A 13,985-nucleotide genomic window follows, 5' to 3' on the forward strand; every position below is an offset into this window, starting at 1 on the left:
AAGGGGACTTCTCCTGGTGCTATCGGACCTGGACTACTGTTGGAGGTATAAATCTTCCTTTAGACCAAAGTAAATTCTTCTTCTTTATCCAATCACGAAAGATCGTCATTGATTATTTTGCTTTACAGGCGTGGGTGTACTCCTACTTCCCGAGCCTCGCGCCCAAGAGGACGGAGCCGCTGGAGAGGGCCTATCCCGTGGTGAGGGATTGGGTGATGTGCCGAATGAAGAGCAAGCGTTCTTCTCACAACGTCTACCGGCGGGACGTGAACGCTCTTCAGCTGAGCAGCGTGAGTATCTCACTTATATTCACTTGCTTCTTTTACTTGCTTTTAGTCGATCATAGGAATGATCCTTGCTTTATCTTGTCACAGTGGGTGCCCAGACCTTGGGCGGAGTACGCTGGAGCGCCTCCTTTTGTGCCTGAGGTCCTTCGGCCTAGGAGCCCGAGTCGACTGTTGTTGAGGACGTCGATGGGTCCTGTGTGGTACTTGGGCGAGCGCTTGGCTCGTCAGTGCTCGCGGGACGTGTTGACGGTTCCCGTCGATCCTCCCAGGACGATGTTTAGGGAGCCTTCTGAGGCTGAGAGGGAGGCGGACTTGGCTGGTGCCAGTGGTGACGCCCTTCTTCTTCCTAGCGAGGACTACTCGGCGTTCCTTTACGGGAGGTTGGCGTACTGGCCGGTAGTGGTGAGTATCATTTATTTTTCCTCTTGATTTGATCATGAGATTTATGATGAAAGATCACCGATTAATGAGAACTGTTTGTCTTTGCAGGAGGTCGAGGCGGCGGGCATCGAGCCCCCAGAGTACCCCGAGACCCTCGAGTACACTGACGCGACCGGGAGGACGACGATCTCCGAGCTGCGTGACTTCGACGTAGCTGTGACGGATGTTGGCCTGGACGACTGGCAGCATCTGATTCGGAGGGTGAGCCTCTAACTTGTATAACCTTTGTGTAAGAACACATTTGATTGAGTTTGTTCAATTGTTGAGAACTTCTTTTTGAAAATGCAGGTTGTACCGTCTCGGTTTGTGACGTTGTGGAGGGTGGCCAACCGGCTGCGAGCTACTGCCGTTGAGGCACTTGTCGGCGGTCGAGGTCGTCAGGTATGAACCTTACGCCTATTTCATTTTTGATTTTTTTTGATTTTCTGATTTTGCTTGAAACGATTGACATGAGCCAATTTATTGTTTACAGGGTGACCGCGAGCTAGAGCGAGAGTTGACCCAGTCTCGAGAGGAGACAACTCGCTTGTTGAGGGAGCTCGAGGTTCGGGACGCCGAGATCGCCGTTCTTGTGGCGAGAGTTGCAGAGTTGGAGGGCGCCCAGCAGTAGTTTTGTGTAGCTTTTGTCGTATTTTGCACATTTGTACATTGATTTTGAACATTTTTTTTTTGGACTTTGTTTGGGGCTCGAGCCCCCAGTTTGTTGTACATTTCCTTCATTTGGTATATATACGATGGCCTGAGTGCCTTTGCTGCTGGATTGTGTTGCTTGTACCTGCAGGTTAGTTTTGAACAGGTTTGGTAGATGACGGTTTACGCCGTCATGTTGCCGAAAATTACATAGAAAACATGCAAAGCATACATTTGTATATACATATGGCCTTAATTAGCGCAAAATGAGAGACTCGAGAGAATGCAAAAAAATGCAAAAATTTTGTCGGACATGACCGGACGGTAGGGAGGGTTACCCCCTAAAAAAAGAGAAAAAAGGAAATTTATAAGTTAGAAATGTAGAATTGAAATTAAGAAATTTAAATTAATATATACATGTTGAAATTCGTTAAAATAAACGAATTAAAATGAAAATTATTTCCTAAAAACGAAAATGAAATTTATAAAAAATGAAAATGAAATTTATTTCCTAAAAATGAAAATGTGCACATGTGGTAAAATGGCGAAATGTCGATGTTGTCTCGAAATGCGTGCCCGCGAAATTAGGAAACTTGAAACATGGTAATCTTCCCGTATTTACCAAAATAATAACCCGTAGGAATAGGAAATTATTCGTCATGGAATTAGGAAAGATCCAACGCGGAAAATCACAGGAGTGAAGCTGAGGAAGAGGCGCGCATGAGTCGTCCCTTTGAAGAGGCGCAGCAGTCTGCGCTGTTCCCAAAGTGTTCTATTCTGACGGATTTTTGGAAACAGCAAATAGTATAAATAGAAACGTCGATAGAGCTTTTATTCACACAAATCTTCCGTCTCTTCTTCGTCTATTTACACAAAATTCTCAAAACAAAAATTTTTCACTATGAATACTTTAGAGATCCGCTTGAAGGAATGGACCAACGAATTTTCAAATATGGAGAAGCATGATATGGGCTCTTATAATTTTGGGTCGTTGTTGAGTTTGAAACTCATCAAGGTTGTTAAACCGTTCTTGGATGCTTGCCTTGACTACTGGGACCCGAACTACCATGTTTTTGCGTTCCCTGGGGGTGATATTTGCCCCTTTCCTGAAGAAATTGCTGCTATTGGTGGATGAGACCCCGGATATTTGCCTGCTATTCCTTCTACTTCTCAAGGGTACAAAAGCAAATTTAGAGATTTGCTCGGATTGACTAGACTTGAGGTGGACCGTCTAGTTACCTCAAAAGGCGTGAGAATGTTGGACTTCATAGATCGATTCATCAACAGGGCCGACCCCACCGTTTCTCATGTTGCTAGGCGGAGGGCATTTGGCTTTTGCTTGTTGTATGTGTATGTCTTCCAAGGGCATGTTGATGAAGACTTGAGAGGTGATCCCCGTTTTCTGGGCCTTGTTGAGCAGATGGAACTGCGTAGGAGCCCAGCTTGCTTATGCTTAGGAGAGATTATTCTGGGCTTGGATAATAGGAAATCCAACCGTGATCTGCCATTCTTGGGGAGTCCCGTCATTCTGCAGGTAAAAGACATCTTTTTTTTTTTTTTTTTTTTTTTTGATGTCTAATACCCGCTTTTGGTAGGTTTGGCTTATGGAACGGCTCCGATTGATCGAGCCCCCAGTTCATGCGCTTTTCTATCATGCTCGTTCGATTGCGATGAGGACGCGGTTGTACATGGTGGACTTCACCCGGGTCTGTGATTATTAGAAGAACAAGCTGAAGAGTGATGATGGCCCGTTGATCAGGTGGGTCGTACCGTGGTGGCACCTTAAGTCCGTCACTGGAGTGTCTTCTTTGGACCCCACTAGGTCCGTGCGCATTCCTGGATTGGAGTTTATGGCGTGCATCTTTCCGGAAAGGCTGATGAGACAAGTTGGGCTGAAACAGACGATCCCGCGGCTTGATACCGTCCCGCAGACTGCTGTGGCGCTTACTACAGAGAGCCGGAGAGAGTGGGCCATTAAATGGGCTCAAAGAAACATGTGGTTCTTGAATTTCTCCGCCAATGCTTTATGGGTGTCGGATTCTTATCTGAGATGGAGAAAGGCTACTATTCCGGAAGAGCGCGAGAAAATGAGGAAACGCGAGCCCGTTGACTACAAGGTGCGCGAGGTAGAGAAAGAGAAAGAGAAGCATCTGACAGAGGGAGAAGAAGAAGCCGGGTTTCAAGTTGTTCATCCTTTGAAGAAACCAAAGACTACTCCTGTCGCGGAAATGGTGATTGGCAAGAATGGAAAAGTTAGGCCTCGAGAAAGACCGTTGGTGATTAGGTCTGAAGTGGCGCAAGAGCGTCCGGCTCGAGGTCGTGACAAGAAATATGACAAGAATGACAAGGGCAAGGGGAAGATGGAGGAATAGCCCGAGTCTTTATTTATTATTTGATTATTATTATTATTATTATTATTGTTGTAATAAAAAGGTGGGGTTTTTAGAATCCTAGCCTATTCTATTTTTATTATGTAGCGTACTATTATTATTAGAAAATGAATTAAATAAAAAAGGTTAAATGGTTATGAAACCGTTGTGATTTTCTCTTTATTATTCTTGTCGAATTTCAAATGCAATGCAAATGTCCTTCTATTTACATTTTAGATATGATGGGTTGAATCCCGTGAAGGATTGCCTACGTATTCACTTTAAAAAAAGCGAAATCAAACCCTTGCGCGTAGTTCGAGTAAATGTAAAAGAATAATTGTTCTAAGCAAGAGCTTGTAATGAACTTAGAAAAGAAGCATGAGCTTTTTCTTACTCTGAAGGTGCGAATTTAGTTTATTTGATGATATGAGGATGACGAATTTGTCAAAATGCAAGAGCACAGTGACATTAGCCTATTTCAGCTTGGCCAGGGGCCGTTTATTTAGTGCTACAAGAGCGACACGTGGGGTTACGCGAGGCGCGTTTTTGTTCTTATTCTAGGCATAGTATCGTTTCAGTTGGTCAAGGTTTGTGGGGTTTGAAAACTCATTCCCGTCTAGGTCTGTTATTCTAACCGCACCCCCTGGGAGTATGGATTTGACTAGAAATGGTCCGGCCCAATTAGGTTCGAATTTTCCCCGTGGGTCAACAGGTAAAAGAGCTCTAACCGATTTAAGCACTAGGTCTCCTTCTTTGATGTTTCTTGGCCTAACCCTTTTGTTGAAAGCTCGTTTGATACGTGCTTGATATGTTTGGACATTATGCAAGGCGCGCAGCCTACGTTCATCCAGGAGGATGAGTTTTTCATATCTATCCCTTTTCCAATCGGCTTCCGGGATTTGACTTTCGAGTAAAATACGCAAGGATGGTATTTCTAGCTCGACTGGTTGTACATCTTCCACGCCGTAGGTCAAATAGAATGGAGTAGCCCCAGTGGGCGTCCTGACAGATGTACGATTCCCCCATAAAGCAAAGGGTATCTTGCTTGGCCAATCTCTATAGTTGTCGATCATTTTCTTGAGGATCGTGACAACATTCTTGTTTGCCGCCTCTACCGCGCCGTTAGTCTGTGGTCTATAGGGCGAAGAGTGGTGATGCTTAATCTTGTATTTGGCTAGCAATTGCTCGGTCTCAGCTTGGAAATGTGATCCGTTATCGCTAATGATCTCATGTGGGCAACCATATCGACAGATGATGTTGTTTTGTATGAACTTTGCCACATTTTTAGCTGTAAGACCAGTGTAGGAAGCCGCTTCTACCCATTTGGTGAAATAGTCAATCGCTACTAGAATGAAACAGCGTCCTCCTGTTCCGGCTGGGGTTATCTTCCCAATTATGTCGATTCCCCATGCAGAAAATGGCCAAGGAGATGTCATCGTATAGAGCAATGAAGGAGGGACAAGTTGTACATTCCCGAAGATTTGGCAATTGTGGCAATGCCTTACGTATTTGAGGCAATGGGATTCCATTGTGGTCCAATAATATCCCAAACGTGTGATTTTCTTTGCCATCATGGGCCCACTCATGTGAGGACCGCATTCTCCGTCGTGGACTTCTTCCATCACCTTTCGTGCTTGTGAATGATCGAGGCAACGTAGGACTATACCAAGAGGTGTTCTTTTGTATAATTCTCCTTGCATGAGAACGTATTGGGAAGCTAATAGGCGTATAGCACGTTGTCCCCTCTTGTCCATATCCGGTGGATAGGTACCATTAAGCTTAAAATTCAAGATTGCTTGGAACCAGGGTTCCTGTGCGATTTCCTCTTCATCGGTGATTTGGTGGACGTAGGCCGGCTCTGACCGTCGTTCGATGCACAAAGGCATTTCTATCATGTGATCTGGCATATTTATCAAAGATACAAGTTTCGCAAGAGCGTTTGCAAATTGATTTTCTTCCCGAGGTAGGTGTAGGTAGGTTACGTGATCAAAGAATTGAGCGACTTGGTCTATTGTAGCCTGATAAGGTGCGAGGCTTTCGCTTCGGATTTTCCAAGATCCTGTAACTTGGTTGATGATCAGTGACGAATCCCCATGTACTCGGAGGTTTTTGATGCCTAAGCTCACTGCCGCTTGTAGTCCAATGAGACAAGCTTCGTATTCTGCGGCATTGTTTGTCACCTCGAAGTCGAGTTTGACAGCAATTGGTGTATGCTCACCTTCAGGAGAAATTAGCAACACTCCTATTCCAAATCCTCTTAAATTCGATGCTCCATCAAAGTACAGGTCCTAGGAGTCTACATCAGTTTGGAGTATATCCTCGTCTGGAAATGACCAAGTATCTATTGTTTGTGCGTCATTGATAGGATTTTCTGCGAAGAATTCGGCGACGGCGTGACCTTTTATAAGTTTCAGTGGCACGTATTTGAGGTCGAATTCTGAGAGCATCAGGGTCCATCTTGCTAGACGTCCATTGAGGACGGGTTTCTCGAAGAGGTATTTGACTGGATCCATTTTGGAGTATATTTTGACGGAGTAGCTAAGCATGTAATGGCGTAGCTTCTTCGTTGCCCACACAAGAGCGAGGCATGTCTTTTCGAGTTGTGAGTATTTGCACTCGTACTCCAAGAACTTCTTACTAAGGTAGTAGATAGCTCTTTCTTCACTTCCTACGGTTTGAGCTAGCATGGCACCCATGGCCGTTTCGGTTACTGTGAGATATAAACCAAGAGGTTGATCTCGTTGCGGTGGCATGAGCACTAGTGGTTTAGCCAATATTTCCTTGATCCGGTCGAACGCCTTTTGACAATCATCATCCCACATGGTGTGGTCCGTTTTCTTGAGTTTCTTGAAGATAGGCTCACAAATCATCGTAAGTTTCGATATGAATCGACTTATGTACTGCACTTTTCCCAGGAATCCTCTGACTTCTTTTTCTGTTTGAGGTTGTGGCATTTCGATCAGAGCTTTGATCTTGGAAGGATCTATTTCTATACCCCGTTGGCTAACAACGTATCCCAGGAGTTTGCCAGATGTTACCCCGAATGTGCATTTCTGAGGATTGAGTCTCATGTTGTACTTTCGTAGTCTTGCGAAGAACTTGCGAAGGTTCGCAATATGTCCCTCTCTTTCCTTGGACTTGACAATCATGTCATCTACGTATACCTCAACTTCTTTGTGCATCATGTCATGTAGGAGTGTAGTTGCGGTGCGTTGATATGTAGCTCCGACGTTGATTAATCCAAACGGCATGACCGTATAACAATAGGTTCCCCATTGGGTGACAAATGCGGTCTTATGCATATCCTCCATGGCCATCTTGATCTGGTTATAAGCTGCATACCCATCCATGAAGGATAGTAATGCGTGGTCTGCAGTATTGTCCACCAATATGTCGATGTGAGGTAGAGGGAAGTCGTCTTTTGGACTTGCTTTGTTTAAGTCCCTAAAGTCAACACAAACACGGATTCTCCCATCCTTTTTGGGTACGGGTACTATGTTAGCTACCCAGTCAGAATACTCGGAAACTTTGATGAACCCGGCTTTGAATTGCTTGTCAACTTCTTCCTTAATCTTTAGAGCCCATTCCGTTCTCATTCGTCGAAGCTTCTGTTTCACAAGCTTGAAACCTGGTTTAATCGGAATCCTATGTTCAGCGATATCCCTGTCGATCCCTGGCATATCTTTGTAGGACCAAGCGAAAACGTCTTTGAATTCATTTAGGAGGTCTATGAAATCGGCCCTTTCGGTAGAGCTCAAGGTAGTCCCTATCCTAAGTTCTTTGGGTTCTAATTCGGTTCCTACATTGATGGGTTCGGTGTCTTCTATTACTGGCCCCCCTTCCCCTTCCTGTAGTATTTCTTTGGCTACGTAGGGAGGTATTTCGATCGAGTCTGGGTCTTAGTCATCCTCGATCATCGTAAATGTACTGCACTCAAGATAACACAAAGAGTAAGCGAACCCGATTTATTCATATTAAAATCGAGTAAAGTTGGAACAAAGAAGCCAACCGATCCATGGTCGATGGCGGCAAAGGGACAGTGGTTGGGGCATTTCCCGAACTACCGTGACTACTCGAGACTAAGCTAGGAGAAACGAAGGGAGTGGGGATGACGACAGGAGTAGACTCTCTAATGACTTCTCTAGACTCCGACTCTGATTCCGACTCCGAATCGAACTCATCGTCTTCTGGTTCTCCTTCGAACATCTCTCCTTCTCCAGTGGTGAGCTTGAAGAGTCTTCCTTGGTTGTTGGTCCATTTGATAGATTTTCTCCATCCTTTCTGCTGTTTTGTGTCTGTTTCTGTGATTAACGCGGTGGGGTTGAAGCGAATGTCTTGAAGTATCATGGTGATGATCTCATCCTGCGCGGCCCTAACGAATCGATCTTCTCCAAACAATAGGCTAACAGCTTGTTCGTCTAAGCAAGGTGCTTGACGGGTCTTGACGGTAGGAACCGTTTCTGGAGGGATAAAATAGCAATCGTGAAAGATCTCGATTCCGGCTAGTTTCCTCTCGAGATAATGGCCATGGTTCGGGAAATCCGTGAAAGAGCTCTAGACTTCCTTGTTGAACAAAGTACCCATTTAAAGTAGGGAGATAGGGTCTCAATTGGACTCCTACGTGCTTGCGGTTTTGGACTTGGGCGAGCATTTCGAGAACCTCCTCTTTCGTGGGTTTGTACCCTAGTCCAAGTGGTATCCTTGTTGAGTTTCCTTCCTTGTATGGTGCGAAGGTATTTTTCCGAATAGGGTTTGATACCCGTCGTTGTGAGTACCAAAGATAAAATTTATAATCTCCTATTAAGACTAACCTAGGCTAGTGGTAACAGGGTCGAACCACAAGGAGGCAGTTGTAAATTCTAGTTGTTCTATGATCAGTCAAAGGTAACTATTATGGGGGTTGGTTGAATTGGTCTATAACTAATAACAATAAGAAGAAAATAAACTAAAGATATGGATTAAACAGATAAAAGAAAGGTACTAGGATGGTCGGGTCATTACGACTTCCAAGGCGGCAAAGAAACTAAGTCGGTCCTGCAATTAAACACGGTAAGGCGGGAAATAAGAGGTCCTCTCGGTCCACTCCTAACAAATAGCATCTCTCGATCTCGCTATAGGTCCCTAATGTCACTAATACTAACTTTCGTCCTGAAAAATGACTAATGGTCCAAACTATACCTATCTTTCGATCTTAGCACAGTTTAGTCGAGTTAATTGACGGTCACATAACCTACCCTACCTTTCGGTCTAATGGGTCGGTCACAAAATAGGTATCTAACTGGTCGCATGCATTCGATTCGTTAAATACAAGTTTAAAAACAATTAAAACGAAAGGTAACCTTACAAGGTCGATCGATCGATCGACCAACGAAAAGTCGTCGATCGATCGACGACACGCTGGTTCATCCGTGTTCAATCTAATGCCGCCTAGCCATAAATCGCCTACATCCTAGCACAAGCTATTTAGCTACTCATGGCGAAGGTAAAAACAACAATAAAACTCATGACAATTACGGAATTCATACTTAAAATAAATAGCAATGATGAAGGAACGATAATTGGCTTGGGAACACTAACTATCAATTCTATACTAACAAAGAAAGCAATAAACGGGATTAGGACAGAATGAATACCGAAAATTCAGAGGAAAGATTAGGAACAAGGCAGAATTCCAAAGCAAGAATCGATATAGCAAACCCTAATTATCCGAACAAACTAAAACTAAAACTTAATGTATTGTGATGTGAAACTTAATGTGTTCTCTGATAAAAACTCGATCATCTATTCGATGTCTTTCACATTACGTTATATAGCAACCAACGCAACAATCCTCTCTAAAACCTAAACTTCACGGGCTTTCTAAATCTCGTCTGAATCGAATCGAAATCCGGTCGATCGATCGCTCGATCGGTCGATCGATCGCTCCTCAAAGAACAAAGAGCTTCGAAACCGAGCCTTGGTCGATCGACCGACTAGGTTGGTCGGTCGATCGCTAAGCCGCTACTTGACTTCTTTTAACTCGTGGACTTGTCTTTCGGGCCTTGGATTGCGCACCAAGCTCGTTCCTTAAGCAACTCCTTTACGTCATTTGCAATGCACTTACTCGGGACAGATTTGGCTTGATTTCCCATCGAATTCTTCACATTTCGCAATAAAGTACAAAATATACGAGTAGATGGAAATAGGGAGAAAAGCAAAAATAGTACACGAATGAGCTCGAAATGCGTGTAAAAAGAGATGTAAAACATCATATAAATGACACGCATCAAATCTCCCCAAACCAAACCTTGCTTGTCCCCAAGCAAGAACTAGACTCGATCTAATGACCTAATGGAACGAGTTCAATCTCAGAGCGAAATGCAATAAGTAAAACCTAAGCCAATTTAATGCACAACCAACAATCAATTAGTAATGTGAATCATGCAAACGAATTATAAAGTCGTTAAAAATACTGCTGAACCGTTGACTATAGAGACTTAGCAAATTGGACTCTCGCGGGTCGCTCAAATCACTCAAGTGAGCACAGGTGATATATTCGTAAGATAGGAAGAATTAATTTGTAATGACCCTCACCTAACTACGACCTATGAAAACATGCCAGCAATAGAATATGAAAATGATCTCTACGACCGTACATATGCATTCCAACCGAACAGATGACCAATGACACATGCCGAGGTATAATTATGGGATATGTGAGGTATGGGTAAGAAGAGGCAAAACATTTTATGGTAGAGTGGAGGTACAGGTGATCAAGCTAGTACCAAAACGGAACCAAGTGACAACATCCAACTTCTTGCTCAATAACAAACGAAACGGTGCTATAACGAGCACAAAACTCACAATCTCCAACTATCAAATCAATAAAACTCCCCATAGGATATAAATGAAACATGGGAGCAAAAATCGCCAAAGGATAAGGATTAAATCATGCGAATTGACTTTTTTTTCTTTTTCTTTCACGGACTTCAGTCGATCGACCTAAATGAGCAGTCGATCGACTGCTCTGAACAGTACAGGACGTTTTTCTCTTTTTCATTTCTTTTTTTTTTTCTTTTCTTTTGTTTTCATCTTCCCAACTTCATCTCAAAAGAGCAAATGCCACCAAAAATGAGTAACAATCCCAGAAACCAGACTACTAGCTTGACAGAGGTAGGCTATATGTAGGATGTAGTAAATGGGACAAAAAAGGATATTTTTGGCAGTGTGGAGCTTATGGGCATAATAAGAAAGGGGAACCTCTACCACATGTGTCAACAAACCACAAACCGAATGCATACAGGTATTAAGTAGATCAAGTTCATATTCATGCAAATTAAGGAAACATGTCTCATAAGGAGTACTACTCACATTCCTAGATGAACTGGTCATGAATGTCACCAGTTATGGGCTCTAAAGCTCAGAAAATATGATGTAGGTTGCCAATTATTAAAGTCAAGTCCAAAGTTCAGCAAATAGTTCAACGAAAACTCGTAGATATGCATTTACGATTCTACTAATAACATGTTAGTTAGCAAGGCTTTAGGCAAAACAGGTGCAAATGCTAAATCATCCTTGAAATACTACCGTTCCGACTCGACCTATATGCTAAAATAAACGTGCGTTTTATGGGAATTTTTGAAATTTTTCAATTTTTTTTGGAATTTTGATGTGTATAAGAGAAATGAATTAGACAATGCATACAAAATGTAAACGTGAATGCAAGCAAATGATATGCGACGCAAAACCCTTCCCCAAACCAAATCGCACAATGTCCCCATTGTGCAAAATCATGTAATGAAGAAAAGAGGAATGGGAATTTGCGAGAAATAAAATAGACATATGACTAAAAGTAAATGCAAGGAACTCACAAGACTTTTAAGCGCAGCGAGGGAAACCTCCCCAAACAAGCGTGAGCTAGGAGGTTTCAGTAGCCAGCAGTGCTACCAATAAAGACCTGAAAAGACAAACAAAAACCACGCATAAGACTGAAGAACGCAATTTTGAAACGTAAAAATTGTGCACAAATGAGACAAAAGAAGAAATAGATAGTTCGACGGAAAAATAAAGAGGAGTAGAAGACTCCCTTAGGTCCGCATATCGACCAAACACAGCAGGGGAGAGGTCGTGAACGAATCAAAAGAAGATGGTCGATCGACCTAAAGAGGCGATCGATCGACCGGATGGTCGTGAACGAGCTCTGTAACCCGCAACTCGGTCGATCGACCAATGATACGATCGATCGATCAAAACATCTTCTGTCTTATTTCTTCGTAATTGCTCAATGATTTGAGCTAATAAGCTCTAAATACCTGCAAATGCACAATAGCACGCGCCCGAAATTGCGCAAAACCCAGAACGAAGTCTAAAGTACTTAAAAATCCTAAGCAAACAAAATAAAAGCGAAGTTTTCGCGCACACAAAAGCAATAGAAAATAGTTCGAAAGCAATAAAATGAAGTTTATAACGAACTCGATCAACTAATAGTTGATCAAAAAGGACCACGGTATGGCCCACTTCGTCGGCTCCTGGCTACTAGAGGTAGCCTCAATGGTGCTCATCTTATCGGTTTGCACCCTTCCCAGCTTGACAGACGGAGAATTCAAATGATCGGCGTCGTCATCTTCCCAATCAAGGACTCCCTCGAAATCATCGGAGTCCAAATCACCCATCTCACCTTGGTCTGGCTCATCCTCTACTACTTCATCACCCCCATAGCTTAAGCATCCTAGGCCTCCTCTTTGAATGATCGGTCGCTTTATACCAAGCGGCGCAACTTGTAGTACTCCCTTCCCCAAACCAGCTCCTGCATTATTTAAAGCAACAGATTCTTCCTCCATCTTGCTCCCAATCCGGGGCGGAGGGGTTAATACAAAGAGAGTAATAGGCATGTCGAGAAAGTACAAAGTACGATCTCTTTTCCGAGACCGTATTACAAGTGACGGGCCACATGGGATCCTTTTTCTTAGCCGGCTGGGCAAAAACAATAGAGTGCTTTCCCACTTTGAAGGTCAAAGTACCTAGACCGACGTCGATGACTCGCACCAAAAGTGTGTGCAAAAATGGCCTTCCCAAAATGATGGGAATATGGTCATCCTCGGGCATGTCAAGGACAACAAAGTCGACGGGAAGAAAAACTTCCCTATCTGGACGGGTATGTCCTCTAGGACTCCTATGGGCTCGACCGCAGATCGGTCACCATCCGGATCGTCATCTCGGTAATAGCAAACCTGGTCAGTTTAAGCTTCCTAGCTAGACTCAAGGGCATGACACTTATGCTAGCTCCCAAATCACATAAAGCCTTTTCGATAGAAAAGGTACCTATACTACAAGGGACGGAAAAACTGCCCGGGTCCTCTAACTTAAGGGGCGCAGTGTGAGACAGGTAAGAACAAGACTCCTTGGTAAGTGCGACAGTGTGCACTGTTTCAAGTGACCGCTTTTTAGACAACAGTTGTTTCATAAATTTGGTGTAAGCGGGTACTTGGTTAACTAGCTCAAGGAAGGGGACTTGCACATTCAGACTACGGATAACTTTCTCAAACTTACTGAAAGATACCTGTTCCTTGGTTGGCACGAGTCTCTCCGGATATGGGGCTGTAAGGAGCACCTTAGCCCTCTCCTCTAATTCGCGCGCGCCGGCGTCCTTGGACTTTGGCTGGAAGTCCGTTACCTTTTCTTTGTTGAAGCTAGATCCCTCCTCAGACCGTCTCAAATGAGACCCATTGACCGTCATTGGATCGAACTTGAGCCGGATCGACCCATCAAAGACTCGGTGCCCCCTAGAACTTTCGGGACGGTGGTACCCCGAAACAAGTGGTCTCGTAGATTAGTTGGCATTAAAGGACGGAATTCTTCAACATCAGCAGTGATATTGGTCGATCGACCACCCTCCTCAGTCGATCGACTGGAATGCACAGTTCCAGAAGCTCCTGTAACCCGTAACTCAGTCGATCGACTGGGTATGTCAGTCGATCGACTGAAATACCTGACAGACGCCTTTTTCTTTGATTTGTTCGTTGAAGCTTTGTCTTGGCTTATTTCTGGCTCATTCTTCTCGACAGCATCCTCAACCATGGCAGGACCATCCAGGGTGGACCCGCTCCTCAAGGTGATGGCATTTAGGGTCTCCTTTTGTTCGGGTTGAGTGGGCAAGTGTCCGGGAGCTCGGGTGTTGTTTTTGCTAGCCAATTGAGCAATTTGGCTCTCAAGTAACTTCATCCCGGCCTCTCTTGCTTGGGACTCCTTTAGCAACAGATTCTTAAGCTCAGAAAACTCA

This window comes from Silene latifolia, chromosome 1 (assembly GCF_048544455.1).
Source record: "Silene latifolia isolate original U9 population chromosome 1, ASM4854445v1, whole genome shotgun sequence".
Lineage (NCBI taxonomy): Eukaryota > Viridiplantae > Streptophyta > Magnoliopsida > Caryophyllales > Caryophyllaceae > Silene > Silene latifolia.